Source organism: Macaca mulatta, chromosome 7 (genome assembly GCF_049350105.2).
Source record: "Macaca mulatta isolate MMU2019108-1 chromosome 7, T2T-MMU8v2.0, whole genome shotgun sequence".
In the NCBI taxonomy this organism is placed as follows: domain Eukaryota; kingdom Metazoa; phylum Chordata; class Mammalia; order Primates; family Cercopithecidae; genus Macaca; species Macaca mulatta.
Window position 1 is genome coordinate 12,435,224 of NC_133412.1, and position 18,165 is coordinate 12,453,388.

Genomic DNA, 18,165 nt, shown 5'->3' on the forward strand with positions numbered 1-18,165 from the left:
CACTAATGAGATAGATTTTTAAAAAATACATATACACATTCAGTCTTTGCTACATGAATGTAAATCCACGGAAATGCTAGAAGGTGATTGAACTGGATGGAACACTGTTAAATACATGCTTAGTCTCATGTTATGGATCATTTCCATTGACATCTATCTGCATCCTCAGTACAGTTTAATTAAAGCTGTCTGGAACAAGTCTGCCCTCTAAATGATCAGCAGTGCAATGAAAAGGTGAAATTTGAGGAGGCTTGAGGCCTTTTCTGTAAAGCATTCAAATGACTGTCTCTGTGGTTGAGAAGAGCAGCAGAGAAGAAACTCATTTTCAAAATTAGCCGGCCATTATACTTTTTTTTTTTTTTTCCAAAAAAGGCAAAGCTTCTTCTGATGTCATCTTGAAATACCAGAAGCTGAGTTAGTTAGTCATATAGCAGATCTTAAGAACTCAAACTGGACCATGTTCTGGTCCCAAATAAACATGTTTTTTTGACTTGAAAACAGTAAATACTGTAGCAAACTTTCTTAGTATTTTATTTTGCGAAACAAAATCCCCAAATTGAACTATTTTGCCTAAATAATCCCTGAAGACAATTTTGCAACTAGATGGCAGGAACATCATCTGTTAGATATTTTCAAACAACTAAAATGTTTATTGAATTCTCTGATGTTTCCAGCACTTGTTAAAGTACCAGGGGAAAAAGAATAAAATGTGGATCTAGGGCATAAGAAATGTGAGACATAAAAGACTGGATTTTAAATTTATTAATTTGTATTTATTTTCTCTGGCATTTTCCTTTATTATGATTTTATTTAAATATATATAGATTAAATTATATTTATTCTTTAATTCCAGAATTAATGGTACTTTATAAAAGTATCAAAAAGACTTCAATTTTTAAAGTGTCATTTTAAATATTTTTTTCATTGGCTTTTCCACACAAATCCATCAGTTATGGTGTAGGCTTTTTCTTTTCATTTAATATTTATTTGATATCTACTTCATATAGGACATTGAATTACACTCTGTGCCTAACACCCACTATCTGCCACCACAAAACAAAAATAGTCTCTCCCTGTCTAGTATAACATGTTTATCCAGGATGAACTTAAGGGGAAACTTAAGGGGAAAACTTAAGAGTAGCAGTAACCCAAAAAAGCATCCCTAAATTCACTCCATTCAGGAGTACAGATGATTTTAGCCCTAGTCAGACCTAGAAGATATTATATTGAAGCAAATAAGCAATATTTATCGAGTGCTTTGTGTGCATTGGCACTGTGGTGGGAACTCTGGGAAATACGATTCCAGTACAAGCTTCCTCAATGAACTTACAAACTGGGAAGACAGACACATTGAAAGTCATCAAGGAATGATGGAGTCAGATGAGTAAAAACTGGAGTGATGTTAAAGGCATTTTGAAGAAGATGAAGCTTGAGGTGGGCTTTGAAGAATGAGGCCAGAGGTCCAGGCCAGAAATACCATAACAGGCACATAGGGGCTGAAGGGCCAGGTACAAAATTGCCCGGCCTGGAGTGGATGCTTTGTGTTGAGAACAGCTGGGGTCTAATCAGAACAGAAACTACTTGAATTTATTTTAAACAGAAGGAATTTAATACAGGGAATTGATTTTAAAGGTGACCAAAGGCTGGGATGATGAACAGGAGACACGATAGCAATTTAGAGATGAGCAACTTAAGGAAGCTGCCAGCAATGCTTTGGTTGGAATGACAAGGGAGAATATAGAGTTTCTGGAGCTCAGAAACCAGGGTCACTCAGAGGATGATGGAACTAGAGAAGGCTTAACCAGCTGGATCTGGAGCAAAGGAGGAATGAAGATGCAATCATTTCCAGAGATCTGTATGAAGCAGAGAGAAGGAGAAATAACTTGACTTCTGCCACCCCCTAATCTCCCACCAATGTCTCTTATTTGCCAGGCCCAGTCTGAAGTTGATAAGGAGCCTAGGAAAATCATCCTGCAGGGGTCAGCTTCCCTGTGATACAGAACAGGGAGGGGAAGGCGAGGACTATGTATGACAAACAGGCTAATGATTAACAAACAGAGACTAATGCAAAATTGTAAGATTATTATAGTAGGACCCTTTTATATAATGGGTTATGAATGTCAGGGACAGGAATTTAAACCAAATAGGCTAGAGGAAGCCATTTTAGGTTTTTGAGAAGGGGGAAGATAGAATGAAACTGAGATTTCAGAAATATATGGCCAGAGTATGAAAAAAGATTTGAGGCAGGGTGACCAGTTAGGAGGGAGTAACAGATTAAAGATGGCCACAAGCTCCTTGACATTCCTCCCCTTGAAAGGTAGGGTGTATTTCCTTTCCCCATGAATCTCAGATGATCTATGGAAGAAGTGACACTGTACCAGTAGTCTTTAAGGGGACTGGGAGATTACATTTTGGTATCTTGGAGTCCTGAATTGCCATATAAGAAGTCTAACTATCCTGCAGAAAAAGGTCATCTGGAGAAGCCCAGAGAATATGGGGCAGGCAAAAGGGCTCAGCTGAATCCAGTTCCCAGCTGTTGCTCACCAAGGCACCAGACATGTGAGTAAAGCTGCCTTAAACCCTCAAGACAGGCCCAGCTACCAGATGAATTCCGATGACTGACTGTTGTTAATGAATCATTCAGCTGAGCCTTGCCTAAATTTCTGATCCACAAAATGATGAATTATAATACAACGGTCTTTGTTTAAACTCACTAAGTTTTGGGATATTCTATTATGCAGCAGCATATAACTAGAGTGGAGGCTATGCAGTAATACGAATATATCAAGATAAATCCCCCAAATTAATTGTAGTAGGAATGGAGAAGAGGCACAATTTTTGGAAGAGATCCTGAGTTTTTTTGTGTTTATAATGGGTTGACAATTTTTTTTTTTCTGAAGATGGTCACATAGCAAATATTTTTGACTTTGTGAGCCAACATATCTTTGTTGCTACTACCCAACTCTGTCACAAGGCAAAAGAAGCCACAGACAATATGTAAATGAATATGTGTAGCTGAGTTTCAATAAAACTTTATTATAAAAACAGGTGGCTGACTAGCATTGGCTGTGGGACATACATTGCTGACCTCTAGTTTGTTTGTTTCTTTATGTATTTATTTGAGACGAAGTCTCGCTCTGTTGCCCAGGCTGGAGTGCAGTGGCCCGATCTCAGCTCACTGCAAGCTCCGCCTCCCGGATTTACACCATTCTCCTGCCTCAGCCTCCCGAGTAGCTGGGACTACAGGTGCCCGCCACCACGCCGGCTATTTTTTTTTTTTTTTGTATTTTTTAGTAAAGACGGGGTTTCACTGTGTTAGCCAGGATAGTCTTGATCTCCTGACCTCGTGATCTGCCCGTCTCGGCCTCCCAAAGTGCTGGGATTACAGGCTTGAGCCACCGCGCCCAGCCTGACCTCTGGTTTATAAGGTTTGAAGTAGGAAGGAAAAATCAACTGGAGATATGTTACATCTAGATAACACACAGGAATGGAGCTTTGTGACGTTTCAGGACGGGAGTATAGACTGAAGAATAGCTAAATATTCTGGAAGAGGGACTACAACATTGGTGTTATATGTTTTTAAGGTTGCTTCTGCTTTGTTGTTTCTTTTTTTTTTTTTTTTTTTTTTTGAGACGGAGTCTCGCTGTGTCACCCAGGCTGGAGTGCGGTGGCCGGATCTCAGCTCACTGCAAGCTCCGCCTCCCGGGTTCACGCCATTCTCCTGCCTCAGCCTCCCGAGTAGCTGGGACTACAGGCGCCCGCCACCTCGCCCGGCTAGTTTTTTGTATTTTTTAGTAGAGACGGGGTTTCACCGTGTTAACCAGGATGGTCTCGATCTCCCGACCTCGTGATCCGCCCGTCTCGGCCTCCCAAAGTGCTGGGATTACAGGCTTGAGCCACCGCACCCGGCTGTTGTTTCTTTTAAGAGACATTTGGATAGTTAGTAAACACACTAGTGGGCTCAGGAATTACTTTAATCTATAAGATGGTTCCACTGAGCCAGGGAACTTATAATATGCAGACAATCAGAGAACAACATTAAATAGACTTTCAGTTACATCTAGGTCTGCTCTCAATGGTTTTCAGATTTGTACAATTTCAACCCAATATATTTTATGAGTAAACTGGACTATTCTAGTACCATTTTTTTTCTGTGTGTGGCTAATACCATTCTAATTTTTAATTTATATCACATTCATGATTTATTTGAACAATTATGAGTTCGGCAATATTTCTTGCTCATATTTGAAGAGCATCTACAACATTAATCTCAAAGTATTTATATCCTAAACTATCTTGAAAAGTCAATGGTTATTTTCTATAATTTATGATATATTGAAGGCATTTTGTCATGCTATTTACTGTTATGTCATGGGAAAAAAAGTGTGACCTTTGAAGAAATAAAACAAGCAGTTTTTTAGTTCTCCTGCATATCTGTTAAGTTTATGGATATTTAGGCTTTATAAAACTTATATCAGGCAGCTAAACAATTTAGACTCACACAGCATGTAAATTCCATCAAACAACGGCTCTTTACCCTTTCACCTATTGCCCTACATATGCTTGGCACAGTGGTAGAACTATTCAGAACAAACACTAATAGTCTGCTTAAAATCTTTAATATAAGTAATGCCGGCATGCTAGAGGATTCCAGTGAATATTGAAAGGGGTTTTTACCCATTTAAGGCAGAGAATGGCTTGAACAGTTCTGTTTGGAGCCAGAAAAAGAGCAACCTGGTTCAGAGGTGAAAGCTTCTTATAGTTCCTGCATTTGATAAAATACAGACCTTGTAGCATTCCCTCATAGACCTGTGACCTCAAGCCCTGGCCTTTAGACTTTTTCCCTCCTTGAGAGTGAAATGATTAGTGAGGTCCTTCTATTAGATATGTTAGCAGTTTCTGCAAAAAAGAGGATTTTAATAATACTAAATTGCAAAGAATTATGAGGCAGGGCTTACTTCTAGATACTAAGACAAACCCAGTTGAAGCTGACTACATAAGCTCCTATGCAGGGCCATCTGTTTAGTTCTAATAGTATTTTCTTTCTTTCTTTTTCTTTTCTTTCTTTCTTTTTTTAATCTTTGCAGCTTGGTTTCAAACCCTGTCTGGGACACCTGCTCAATGTGAAATGAGATTGGCGAGTCTCAGTCCATTTGTGGCTGGCTGAAATTTTCCATCTTCCTTTCCAGAAAAATGGTCCATAAGGAAATTAAGTGAAAAGAGTTAGACGTCACACACGGATTCACGTGTAGGTGTACTGAAGGCCTACAGAATCTTCCTGTGTGAAAAGTACAATATAAATTCAACATTGGTTCATTGGTTCATCCACTTCTCCTCTCAGCAGCTCTCTAACACCTGAGGTCTCTGATACCCTGAAGAGGATGCAACTTTAGGGACATCTTTTTACTATTCTAAGCCACTGCATAATTTGAGCTGAGATTGTAACATGGTTTGAAATTGGCTGTATTTGCTGCTTCATTTAAACAGGAATGGTGTATGAAAATAGTGTAAGAGGTACTTCTCTGTGCTTTTCTACATTATGTAAATAGATTCTACATTATGTAAATAGAGATTTAAAGTCTCTCTAAATAATAATTAAAGAATATTCATAGTTTAAGAGTAAACAGATTAGATGCCTTCAGACCGTATATTACCCACGAGAGAAGGCGGACGACCATAATTTATTATAACCCAAGGCAATATTACCCTAAAGTGGTATGAATTTTGATTTCAAAAGTCAATAGGGTCTTTTCCATATAAATTTAAAGCCATCAAAAATTTCACTGAGTTTACTAAATACACAATTAGTTTCTTGTTACAGATAGTTTCTATTGATCCAAATCTGGTTTGTCAGCATGGATTAATCAAAATCGTCAGGGATTGAGATCTGTATGGCTCAAGGGATCAGTTTCCGGGCTAGGAGCCTCTCACCCCCAGGTCACTGTTTCCAATGCATAAAGGAGTTTTGAAAGGCCTATTTGACAGCTGGTGTGAAACCAACCAGCACTTTCAACTACGTCTCCTGCATAGATTCATTGTCCCTTATATGAAAAGACATTAGCACCTACCGTCTGAGGGTATATGTGAGGTGAACAGTTACTGCATTGTCAGCAATCTTAGTTATTATTCATAGATACGTCCATATTTATAATCTCCTATGGTAAGCAATAGCAATTGCTATCTTCAAGGCCTGCCGTATCTAGTTATAAAATATTTATCTCTGTATGACATTTTCCTGCAGTTGAAACCAGCTGATCTCTGATAGACCAAGCTATTGTATATTCTTTCTTTTCTGGAATAAACTGTAGAAATGTTTCTTTTCTAGACAATATATGTGTGTGCAACTCCTTTCTTTGTTTGCCTTTCAGGTCTTCCCTAAAGTGTAGGTTATAAGGTTCTAATCTTTTATCACTATATAAAAACTTCAGGTCCAGGTCTTCGCCATTTATACGGCTTCCCTAAGGAAAATACTGTTCCTGGCAGTTCTGGGTTAGATGTTTGTCCTTCACTTGCTCACAGTCTTTAGGAGGCTTTTAACCCCACCTGGGCATCCATAATGATCCATTGGGTAGATCTATGGGGTAGATCAGGGTAGTACATATGCCTTGCTCTGTGGCCACATATTTCATCACTCTAAGTCAAAGAAACCCTCTGAAGATTCCCTTCCCTTCAGCCCTCAACCTTTAAAAGCCCTTAATAGCCTTGTTTATTCAAGGTGAGTCAGGCAACCTGATTTTCTTTTTTTTTTTTTTTTGAGACGGAGTCTCGCTGTGTCACCCAGGCTGGAGTGCGGTGGCCGGATCTCAGCTCACTGCAAGCTCCGCCTCCCGGGTTCACGCCATTCTCCTGCCTCAGCCTCCCGAGTAGCTGGGACTACAGGCGCCCGCCACCTCGCCCGGCTAGTTTTTTGTATTTTTTAGTAGAGACGGGGTTTCACCGTGTTAGCCAGGATGGTCTCAATCTCCTGACCTCATGATCCGCCCGTCTCGGCCTCCCATAGTGCTGGGATTACAGGCGTGAGCCACCGCGCCCGGCCTGCAACCTGATTTTCAAGAGTTTTTCTAGTTCTAGTCCCATGGATTTTGTTGTCAGGGACCAAACAACTTGTTTCTTTCCTGTCTTTGTAGAAAAATGAATAGGCTTTTACTATAAAGATACTAGCCATTCTCCTAGTTAGGAAAGAAAAAAAACCTGGTTACCCTGAATTAAAAGGAAAAAGGTTCTAGCCATGTTGGATCATGTATTAAGTTTTGCTACCTTGGCTGGGCGCGGTGGCTCACGCCTGTAATCCCAGCACTTTGGGATGCCGAAGTGGGCGGATCACCCGTAGTCGGGAGTTCACGACCAGTCTGACCAACATGGAGAAATCCCGTCTTTACTAAAAATACAAAATTTGCTGGGTGTGGTGGCGCATGCCTGTAATCCCAGCTACTCAGGAGGCTGAGGCAGGAGATTCGCTTGAACCTGGGAGGCGGAGGTAGCAGTGAGCGGAGATCATGCCATTGCACTCCAGCCTGGACAACAAGAGCCAAACTCCGACTCAAAAAAAAAAAAAAAAAAAGTTTTGCTACCTTTTCTTTACTAAGGTATTTTTAACGTATGGTTCTTCTATGAAACTACAAATCTAGGAAGCTCAACATAATGAGTGGTGCCTATAGTGACTGTTATACTGTGAATGCAAGTTCATGATTCTTATTCGTATAAAGCATGAAAGGCCAAGGTGGGCAGATCATGAGGTCAGGAGATTGAGACCATCCTGGCTAACGTGGTGAAACCCCATCTCTACTAAAAATTCAAAAATTAGCTTGGCGTGGTGGTGTGCACTTGTAGTCCCAGCTACTTGGGAGGCTGAGGTAGAAGAATCGCTTGAACCCAGGAGGTGGAGGTTGCAGTGAGCCGAGATCGTGCCATTGCACTCCAGCCTGGGTGACAGAGTGACTTTGTCTCCAAAAAAAAAAAAAAAGAGAGAATGGGGGCAGGGTACAGTGACTTATGCCTGCAATCCTAGAACTTTGGGAGGCCAAGGTGGGCACATCAGTTGAGGTCAGAAGTTTGCGATCAGTCTGGCCAACATGGAGAAACCCTGTCTCTACTAAAAATCTACAAAAATTAGCCAGGCGTGGTGGCGGGCACCTGTAATCCCGGCTACCCTGGAGGCTGGGACAGGATGATCACTTGAACTCAGGATGCGGAGGTTACAGTGAGCTGAGATCACGCATGCCACTACACTCCAGTCTGGGTGACAGAGTGAGACCCTATCTCAAAAAAAAAAAAAAAAAAAAAAAAAAAAAAAGAATGGGAAGCATCTAGTGCTTTCTGGTTTACTCTCAGAGGGGGGGTCACGGTGATCTTTGGACGCTGTGTATAAGACAGTATAGTTCTCTACTACTGGGCCGTGTCCATACAGTGAAGCCAGCTTGGTAGAATGTCTTAGTGATAGAGGTCATGCCCACAGGAATTGCTGGCTTTGCTACTAGTTATCCATATGTCTGTGGCTACTTAATTTCAAGTCCCTTTGCTGTGGGATCAGAAAGAAGGTTTGGGGGATCTAATTAAACCAAGAAATCTGCCTTCCTGGATTCTAGATGTCAGGGAAGTAGCCCAAGATAATTATCTTCCAATTCCAAATTGTTGACCCAAATTGCTCCAAACTGACTTGAGTGCTCCTGGCCATAAAGCTAGAGGTGTGGGAGGAAGGAGGAAGCTCCTTTGGTTTCGGGTAAATGAGTGGCGTTGACCTAGCTAAGTGGCTTCCTTCTCAGTCCAGGGAAGGGGAGGCAGACAGTTACATTCATAGAACGTCTTAGTTGAGGACAAAGAGCTGCTGGATTCACCCTTAGGGGACTTACTGTTGTCCTGGAGAAGGCCATCACTAAGTAAAAACACTGAATTCTTTGGAATTTAAATTTTTCCAGTGTCCTCATAGCACCTTGTATACATTTCAATTACATCATCATAGTGAACTTCAATCATTCACCGATTTTCCTTCCCAATGAATAATAAAGGCAGTGACTATAGATCATTTATCTTTACAGAACAAGGATAGAATCTGATATGTTACCTGCACTCAAGAAATGTGTGACAAATGAATGCATGGGAGAATCCAGAGAGGAACATGAGGTGTTCCATACTTCCTTCTTCCCCTATTCTTTCCTTTCCGTGATGGTGACTTAGAGATGGAATCATTATGTATCAGTGCAGTAGAGCTGGTAAGCCCTCAAGTGCCCGGTGCTTAATTTGAATTCTGATTTTTAATACTTTTTAGTTATGTGATTTTGGACAAGAATTAAATAGCTTCATCTGTAAAATCAGAATAATGCTATTTTTTTTTTTTGGATGTTGCGAGGATTAAATAACATACAGTTCTTGACACCTATAAGTTACATTATTAGTAATATTACTACCATCAAAGTGGGAATATGTCCAGCTTGCTGCTGTTGAGTCTCAGTGAGAGGAAGAAATCATTTACAGCATCAAGTAAGAGTGCCTGATTTATTGTCTTGGATAACACTAAAGAATGGACTAATCCCCAGTTATTGTGCATCCCTTGGGTGATTCGATTTACCAGGTAAAAATACGTGTCTCCCTATTCTAATTTCCTTTAGATAAATAAAATCTGATTATTTAGTCAAGGAAATTCCTTTTTTCTCCTGGGTGGCCAAGGTGTGTGTGTGTAGGGGGAGGTGGGTAGAGCCTGATATGAACCATGTTTCAGTGTCCAGCAATCCTGGGGGCACTGAGGAAGAGTGTCAGTGCATAAATATGGAATGCTGACATTCTGAGCAAGGCAGAGAATGCACCAAGATTCCGTGTGGACTAGAAATGCAAGAGAAAGGAGGCACTGATTAACAGAAAGTTTCGGAAGAAGTCTGACATGGAAGGGTAGACTCTCCAAAGGAGTGAATATGGAGGACGCCTGGAGAGGAGAAAACATCTAGCCTAGAATGTTTGCACACAGTAGCAGAATGGTAGTCTGCTAAATAGTAGAGGTAATAAGTGCCCATAAAGCCAATATAAGGTAAGAAAAAAATATTTCTAGAAACATTAGACAATCTCTAGAGTCTAAATTTCCCTGGGGAGATGTAGTTATTTCATATTTACTAGGTTTCTTTTCATCAAAAAGAAACATTTACTTAAGTCTATATTACCTCTTTTTTTCTTAGTTTATTTGCATTTATAACTCTGCTAAAATAAATTGGTAACCTGGAAATACACAGGTACCATTTTTTTCTTGCCACTGGCCCGTTCTGAATAATCAATAAATAAAAGGACTTCTCATACCCAGACCTTGATTTGAAAGATACCCTGAAGATTTACAATATGCTAAACCAGAGAAAAACTTGGGAGTAATCAGTACAATACATTTTGCTCTCCATCATAATCAGTTTTTCAGCCTCCACGTCGATAAAACTTTTTCTCCTTTTTCACAATGGTTTACAACTTAAATAATTTAATACAACAGTTGTTATATTTTTATTGCAAGCTTATAAAACCGGTACCATAAGTCTTTTCTATGCAATATATTAGCAAAAAGTGACAGTGGAGAAGGGGAACTGATGATTACTAAAACTGTAATTCAATCTTCCAGTTCCGAAGATGTCATAAAAACGTCTTCTGCTTTACTTGCATATGGCAGATACTATCAGGATGCCTCAAATGAACTCTCTCTGGATATTCAATCTCTCCTTAGGCATTATTTCATATACAATAAAAAAGGGACTTCACAATGCAAATGCAACTCTGATTCAAGCCCAATAGTTCTTTTTGTCAAATAGGATTTTCTTTTATGAAGTTTCATCTTAGAATTAATTTTGATATCAATGCCTGTCAAGCTGTGGAAATTGAGCTGAACCAAATGAGTCTATTCCTCTTTGCGCTGACTTGTAGGAAGTGGTAATTAGAAAAAATGCAGAGATTTTTGTACTTGGCTAAAGAAAATTTAACTCATCATGCTACATATTGTCAATCTTGTCGAAAGTATAGAAGTGGTACATAGCAGCATTCTATAAATGCCTATTTTTTTTGTATATTTTTAAATCCGCTCTTGACTACTTTTCATCTTATATTAGTTGCAAGAAAATTCTTTTCTAATTTTGGCTAATTGCTGCTATGATCTGAAAGGTCTGTGAAATTAAATAACAGATTCCTGTAGTGTTTATGATTAACGATGTTCCACAAAACTTAGGACACTAGCATGGAAGAAAACATATTTCATTAGATAAAGAGGATGGTTAGTTATTTGTACATTCTTGCCAACAGTTCTCATTCAGTGGTCTTGTCACATGTGTACTGACTTCAGTCTAAAACAAAGAGGCATCAAATTCCCCAAATCTCTTCTTTGAATGTCCAACATACAATTAATCTAATGATGTTGCAAATAAAATTAAAGAACTGTTATCTTTCTATTAACAGAGTCACTTTGCCTTCTGTATCAATGCACTAAAGCAATACTTTACAAAATCCTTTAAAAATCTTCCTAGGATGAGAATAAATTAGTTTTTACAGGGAGGTGGAGGAATTGAACTTTCATAATATGGCTGCCTGGAGAGCAACACATACAGTTGGAAGGTAACATTTTCCATTTATCCCCCAGCCTGAGAGAGGGCAGGTGGCACTCTGTGGGTTTCTGCACTTTGTCTCCCAGCCAATGCAGCCCTGGCCGACTCCACAAGAGGTGAAAGGTCACAGACGCTATGTGAGTGGTGTTTAATTCTCACCACAACAGAGGCTGCTAATCACATAACATTAGGGTGAATTATGATAATTATAAAAAGCTGAACAGAGAGATTCAACAATAACAACAGCACGACTACAGCTGTGATGGTAGTGATGACAAGGTGGTGCTTTCACGGCCCATGGTAATGGGTTTGATTGAGATTCTGGAAACCTTTGGTGAAAGACACTTTGCCCCTTGCAGGTTAGCTTTTTCTAAACCACCTCTATAATAAGTAGAGTAAAAATAACCCATTTGAACAGTTTCTAGTGCTGGAAGGAGCTCAAAACATTCTCCTCTAGCATGCTGAAGTCCTATTCGTCTACAGAGTAAGAATTTATTTCAGAATCACTGCTTTCCAGCAGGTCTCAACTTGTACAGCTGTTAGCTTCTGAGCCTTACATGAGATTTTAATTTGTCTGATCCCATTTTACTCTTCTACATATGTAACCCCCTGTAATGGACTTCATTTGCCCTAGGAAAATTTGGAGAACAATAAAGAAGAGCCTATTCTTAGGAGTTTTCAAATTCAGGAAAAATTGATTGCACATTTTGAAACAGGAAAAAGTCAGGCAGTGGATATGAAGTGCAATAAAGAAAAACTAACTGATATAGTTAGTCCCTAGTGATTATATAGTTTGCTTTTCACATTTTGGGGGCAAAGACAGCGTCACAGCCTTTCTGTTGTTCACCAAGTTGAAATGCCTTGCAACATTGGTTGTTTTACTGAATCAAGAGAGGCAGAGATGTTTCGAAGCCACGAATTGCAAGGGGAAGTTGAGCCACAATTAGCCCCACAGTTTAGCGTTAGGACTGGCTTCCAAGTAGCACTAATCGCACTCCTTGAATATATAGAAGATGCAGCATGTTTAAAATAAAAACACAGGGCTTCAGCCATATTTGTATATTTATTTATTTGAGACAGAGTCTCGCTCTGCTGCCCAGGTGGTGCGATCTCGGCTCATTGCAACCTGTGCCTCCTGGGTTCAAGCAACCATCTCCAGCTAATTTTTGTATTTTTAGTAGAGATGGGGTTTCACCATTTTGGCCAGGCAGGTCTCGAACTCCTGACCTCAAATGATCCACCTGCTTCGGCCTCCCAAAGTGCTGGGATTATAGGCATGAGCCACCACACCCTGCCATATTTATAAGCTAGTGGTAGCACACCAAATCTTACTAGGAAGTGAAAAAGTAGTCCTGGTTGACAAATAAATGAAATGATACATATACTCTATGCAAATAATGCCATAAAGCAAATAGTCTCATATGTTCTAGCTAAGGCATCTGGATAGTTTTTAAAGACTTTTCTTCTTCTTAAAATATGATGCAATGATCCAATGTAATGCTAATGAAGTTGGTAAAATCTACTACAAAATCTGAGTCATGAAGAAAAAGTTCAAAACTCTTTGACACAATTCAATAGAAGAGGCACCAAGTGCCTTTAAAATACCATGTTATCAAGCCCAGCTGCTATGAGGTTGGATAATTCCAAACTAGGGTCTATGCAATTTATCCCAGTTGCATACTAGTAGCCCGCCTATTCTGGCTGATTTGATATTAGCTTGGAAAGACAGTTTTGGGCTAAATAGTGCTGGGGCTTACAGTAAGTTCATTTTAAACTTTCAGGTGACATGAAAATATTTACAGAAGAAGTTACATAACTACATAGGCAAATGGCTACTTAAGTGCATGTATCTTTATTTGATTCCCGAACCACAAGAGGTAATGATGATAACCATAATAATGACAAAAACTAACGATATTTAATATCTACAGGCATTGTATTAGGTCTATTGACTGCATTATCTCATTCTCACAACATCCAGAGGCTGCCTTTTGTTATTACACCTATTTTACAGATGAATAAATTGAGGCTGAGCGAAGTAAAAAAACCAGGCTTTCTGAATTGGGTGAAAATTTGGGCTCTACTGAGTATCAGAAACATTCTGGGATAAGAAATGGAATCATCTGACTTTTCTGTGATTATTGGCTCTTAGCAGCAGTACAGCTTTAGGAATCAATACAGTGCACGAGTTCTATAAATGTGCCTCTTAATAAGTTAATAAAACAGCGATATTCTCATTGCCTCTCCATCAAAGTTTCAGGGGAAAAATGAGAACATTAAATGCAATAGGATAGGGAAGATCTGCTCCATTTGCTCTGCAATGATAATCTTTTACAAAAGAGGATTTTTATTATTAATTCTTTGCCTTCTGGGGATATTATAATTTTCTAGAATGTAGAACTGCCTTAAGCACAGTAATTTGCTGAGCTAGACTGAATCTCAAAATGTTTCAAATGAGCTGATAAACAACTGCATAATTAGCCATTAGTAGATCAAGTCTGTATGTTACTGATATCCAGATGAGCAAACCAATGGATAGGCAAATTGTAGATATAGTTTTAAAAACTAAGAGCCTGTGTTTTATTTTTACATGCTTTGTAACTTGTTCTTTAAAGAATTAAAAACCACATTTCATTTGCCCTTTAAAAAAAGAAATTTAGATTATTCCATCAAATAAATCCTTAGAGACTTAATCATTAAATACATACTGCCATGTATGAATAATGAAGGATTTGTGTGGTGAATGCAACTCATGCTCTAAAAATGACTAGATGGTGGGATTTTTCTTTTCAATTAAAACTTGCCTCAAATCTATTGCTTGCATGGGTAATGCTCTTTCATCCTCCTTCTGAGTTTTGGTTTAAGTCCAAAGTATGAAATACATTTGGCCTTGATTATGAAAATAAAAGGTTTTGCATGTTCAAATAAGAAAAGGAAAATACAGTCAGTTTTTATGCTTAAACACACATACCTTATTCAAGTGGCTGGCATCCAGTCCAAAATGTATCCATGTTACAATTAAACCTCTCTTTCTTCTCATTTTTCAAGAACTTCTCACTGGATCAGAAAACACCTGCGGTGGAATTTGTCATGCAAGTTACAAGCTAGATGTAAGATTTTTGTTTGTTTGTTTTAATATTAAAATCAACTCAGCAGTTTTGAGGACCAAATAAAGAAAAGAGAAAGGTTTAATTTAAACAAGGTTGTACTTTATGCTCTGAACTCGGAGGTCACAAAGCCAGACAGATAAATGTACCAGCAGAAAGAAAAGCAGCAGCAATTTTCCTGAAAATTTATAAATTAGAGAGTTCATATTTTATCTTAAATGGCTTAGGTGTTCTCTTGTTTGGGGGGCAGACCAGGTATAATTTCTTGAGATTCTTTGCAGATCAATTATTCTGATTTTTGTCTATTAGTATTTCAGATGTCAGCGCATAGTAAAATGCTAATTTGAAATTGTGCAATGGGCACAAGACGATGTGTGAGCCTAGCTTGAGAATGGATGTGTCGGCCGGGCGCGGTGGCTCAAGCCTGTAATCCCAGCACTTTGGGAGGCCGAGACGGGTGGATCACGAGGTCAAGAGATCGAGACCATCCTGGCTAACACGGTGAAACCCCGTCTCTACTAAAAAAATACAAAAAAAAAACTAGCCAGGCAAGGTGGCGGGCACCTGTAGTCCCAGCTGCTCGGGAGGCTGAGGCAGGAGAATGGCATAAACCCGGGAGGCGGAGCTTGCAGTGAGCTGAGATCCGGCCACTGCACTCTAGCCTGGGTGACAGAGCGAGACTCCGTCTCACAAAAAAAAAAAAAAAAAAAAAAAAAAAGAGAATGGATGTGTCACTACATTTAAAAAACTATTTTGACCTTTGACAATTTTAACAGCCTCTAAAATCTGTATACTCTTCTTATGCTCCCCATTATCACTGATCCTCCATTTGATGCCAACTGATAACCTTATGTAAAATTTTGTTGTTGGGCTCAAGTTCTGCCATTATTACAATGATTATTTATCCAGTCTGATTTCTATTTTAGTCACAGCCTTAATTTATTACAGACCTTGAGTCCCTGTTACTGTTTTTATATTTACATTTATTCAACTAGCCCTTTCATTTTATAAATTGGCATTCATTGTATTTGCATATTTGCATAGTTGCACAAATAGACCATTTATATCCTTTACGTTAGAGGCATAAGGTCATCTAGGTTCTCAATCCAACAAGGAGTGCCAATTTCTTTTTCTAAAAGTGTGCCGGCTGAACTCAGGTCATGATGAAAAAACAAGACCTTTGATTCATAAGGTATCAGCAATAATTGCTTTGGTGTTTTTTGAAGGCACTGGAAACGTTTTTAAACTATTTTAGAATGTTCTGACTTTGTCAGGAACATTTTGCCTTCATGTATTTGATAGGTAATCTTATCTGTATATTTTGTATCCTTTTGTTCTAAACTCATAAAAATGACACCAGTATTCTACAATGTCCAAGATACCTCGTTAGGATTTTATTAATGAGGCTTTTAAAGGCAATCCCTCCCTAAAAGGGAAATTACATTTGGTTCAGAATAAATGAACTTACACAATTAAAGATCTGAGTTGATTTAAGGCTATGCAGCTGAGAAACTTAAGCAGATTTCAAATTTGGAGCAATATACCGTCATGGCCTCAGAATAAGAATATTATTCCGAATTTGATTATACTTTCACAACATGCAATGCTATATTTTCAGAATTAGGTAAATACAGAAATATGGGTCATTACTGGGTTTCAGTTTTATGCATAAATAAAATGTTAGGGAAAAAGTTTCACTGAATTTTATTTTAATCCTTTGTCACCCCATCTCTCTGACATTATTATAAATCCCACTGACATTATTACTAAAGCAAACCACAGTTTTGCTATTAATGAGACACACAAAACAGCTTGTCTGGCATTTGATTCCTATAAAAACTTTGAGGTCAAAAGTTGTTTCTCACAAATGCATACCTGTATTGGATATTGAATACTTGGGCTAGGCTTTTGATCTGGAAGGATTTTGAAAAACCTTTATAATGGACAATGTTTGCATTTTTACATTAAAAGACTCATAAAACCAAATGAAAACACAATTGACAGTACTATAATCAAAGAAGGAAAAAAGACCTCCAAGCCTTTAAGTAAGTTGTTTCCTTACAAATGTGGATGGAAAATACTGCAAAATAAACTACCAAAATCAAAAGTTAACAGATTATGATCATAACTGCCATTTATTTCTGACTTGTATGAGGAAATAAGTAAAAAGTGCAGGCAAAGGAAAATGCAAACCTAAATTCTGATGAACAAATTTCACAGTAGATAATTCTTCTGCTTTTGGATTTTTGCCATCAAAATACAGTTAATAATTAAGAATCAGAGGCCATAAATCACCAAGAAAAATCAATGGACGGCTTCCAGAGAGAAGAGCACATATGGCTATAGACATCCTGGACTGGAAACAACGGAACTTGTGCAAGATACTTACTCCAACAAATAAGTTATTTTTAAAATTTATTTATTTATTTATTTATTTATTTATTTATTTATTTATTTATTTATTCTGAGACACAGTCTCTTGCTCTGTCACCCAGGCTGGAGTACAATGGTGCGATCTCGGCTCACTGCAACCTCCACCTCCCAGGTTCAAGTGATTCTCCTGTCTCAGCCTCCCAAGTAGTTGGTATTGCAGGTGCAAGCTGCCATGCCCATCTAATTTTTTTTTTTTTGTATTTTAGTAGAGACGGGGTTTCACCGTGTTGCCTAGGATGGTCTTGAACTCCTGAGCTCAGGCAATCCACCTGCCTCAGCCTCCCGAAGTGCTAGGATTTTATAGGCGTGAGTCACTGTGCCTGGCCACGAATAAGTTATTAAACAGTGTGTGTGAATTTTGTTTTAATTATTTTACTAAAACCAGCAGTGAGGATAATGATTACTTGCATTTAAGCTTTGCTGCATTAATCCTACAAAAATATTCATGTTGAAGTATGGTGGTTCCATAAAAAATTAAACAGAATTATATGATCTAGCAGTCCTACTTCTGAGTATATAAACAAAAATAACTGAAAGTAGAGACTTCAACCGATATTTATTTTTTTGAATTCAACAAGTATTTATTGAGTGCCTATTATGTGCTAGATATTGAGACACATCAGAGAACAAAACCAAGAGCCCTGCCCTCGTGGGGCTTACAGTCTAGCACTTACTGCCAGTCCACCTGCAGGCTACCTGGATCCCAGGGCAAGTCACCGCCCCTGTGTGCCTCGGTCCTCAGCTGCCCAATGGGAGAATAAGCAGACCTGGCTCAGACGTGGATCACGTGCCTGGTGTACTGCAGATGTCAAACTGGATTCCCCATAACTCACCACCCAGACAGTAGATAGGGCTGTGACTTTTTTTTTTTTTTTTTTTTGAGACGGAGTCTCGCCCTGTCGCCCAGACTGGAGTGCAGTGGTGCGATTTCGGCTCACTGCAAGCTCCGCCTCCCGGGTTCCAGCCATTCTCCTGCCTCAGCCTCCCGAGTGGAGTAGCTGGGACTACAGGAGCCCGCCACCACGCCCTGCTAATTTTTTTTTGTATTTTTAGTAGATTCGGGGTTT

The 18,165-nt window shown here is 39.0% G+C and overlaps 1 protein-coding gene across 1 annotated transcript in view; it reads right to left on the reverse strand.

Annotated features, from left to right (window-relative positions):
- The window catches only part of DPH6 (diphthamine biosynthesis 6), a 452,167-nt gene that overhangs the window by 4,428 nt on the left and 429,574 nt on the right, over window positions 1-18,165 (reverse strand). Inside the window, exon 12 of the transcript XR_013395132.1 lies at window positions 14,530-14,631. The gene's annotated coding sequence lies outside the window, so the exon portion shown is untranslated. The remainder of the gene's footprint in view (window positions 1-14,529; window positions 14,632-18,165) is intronic.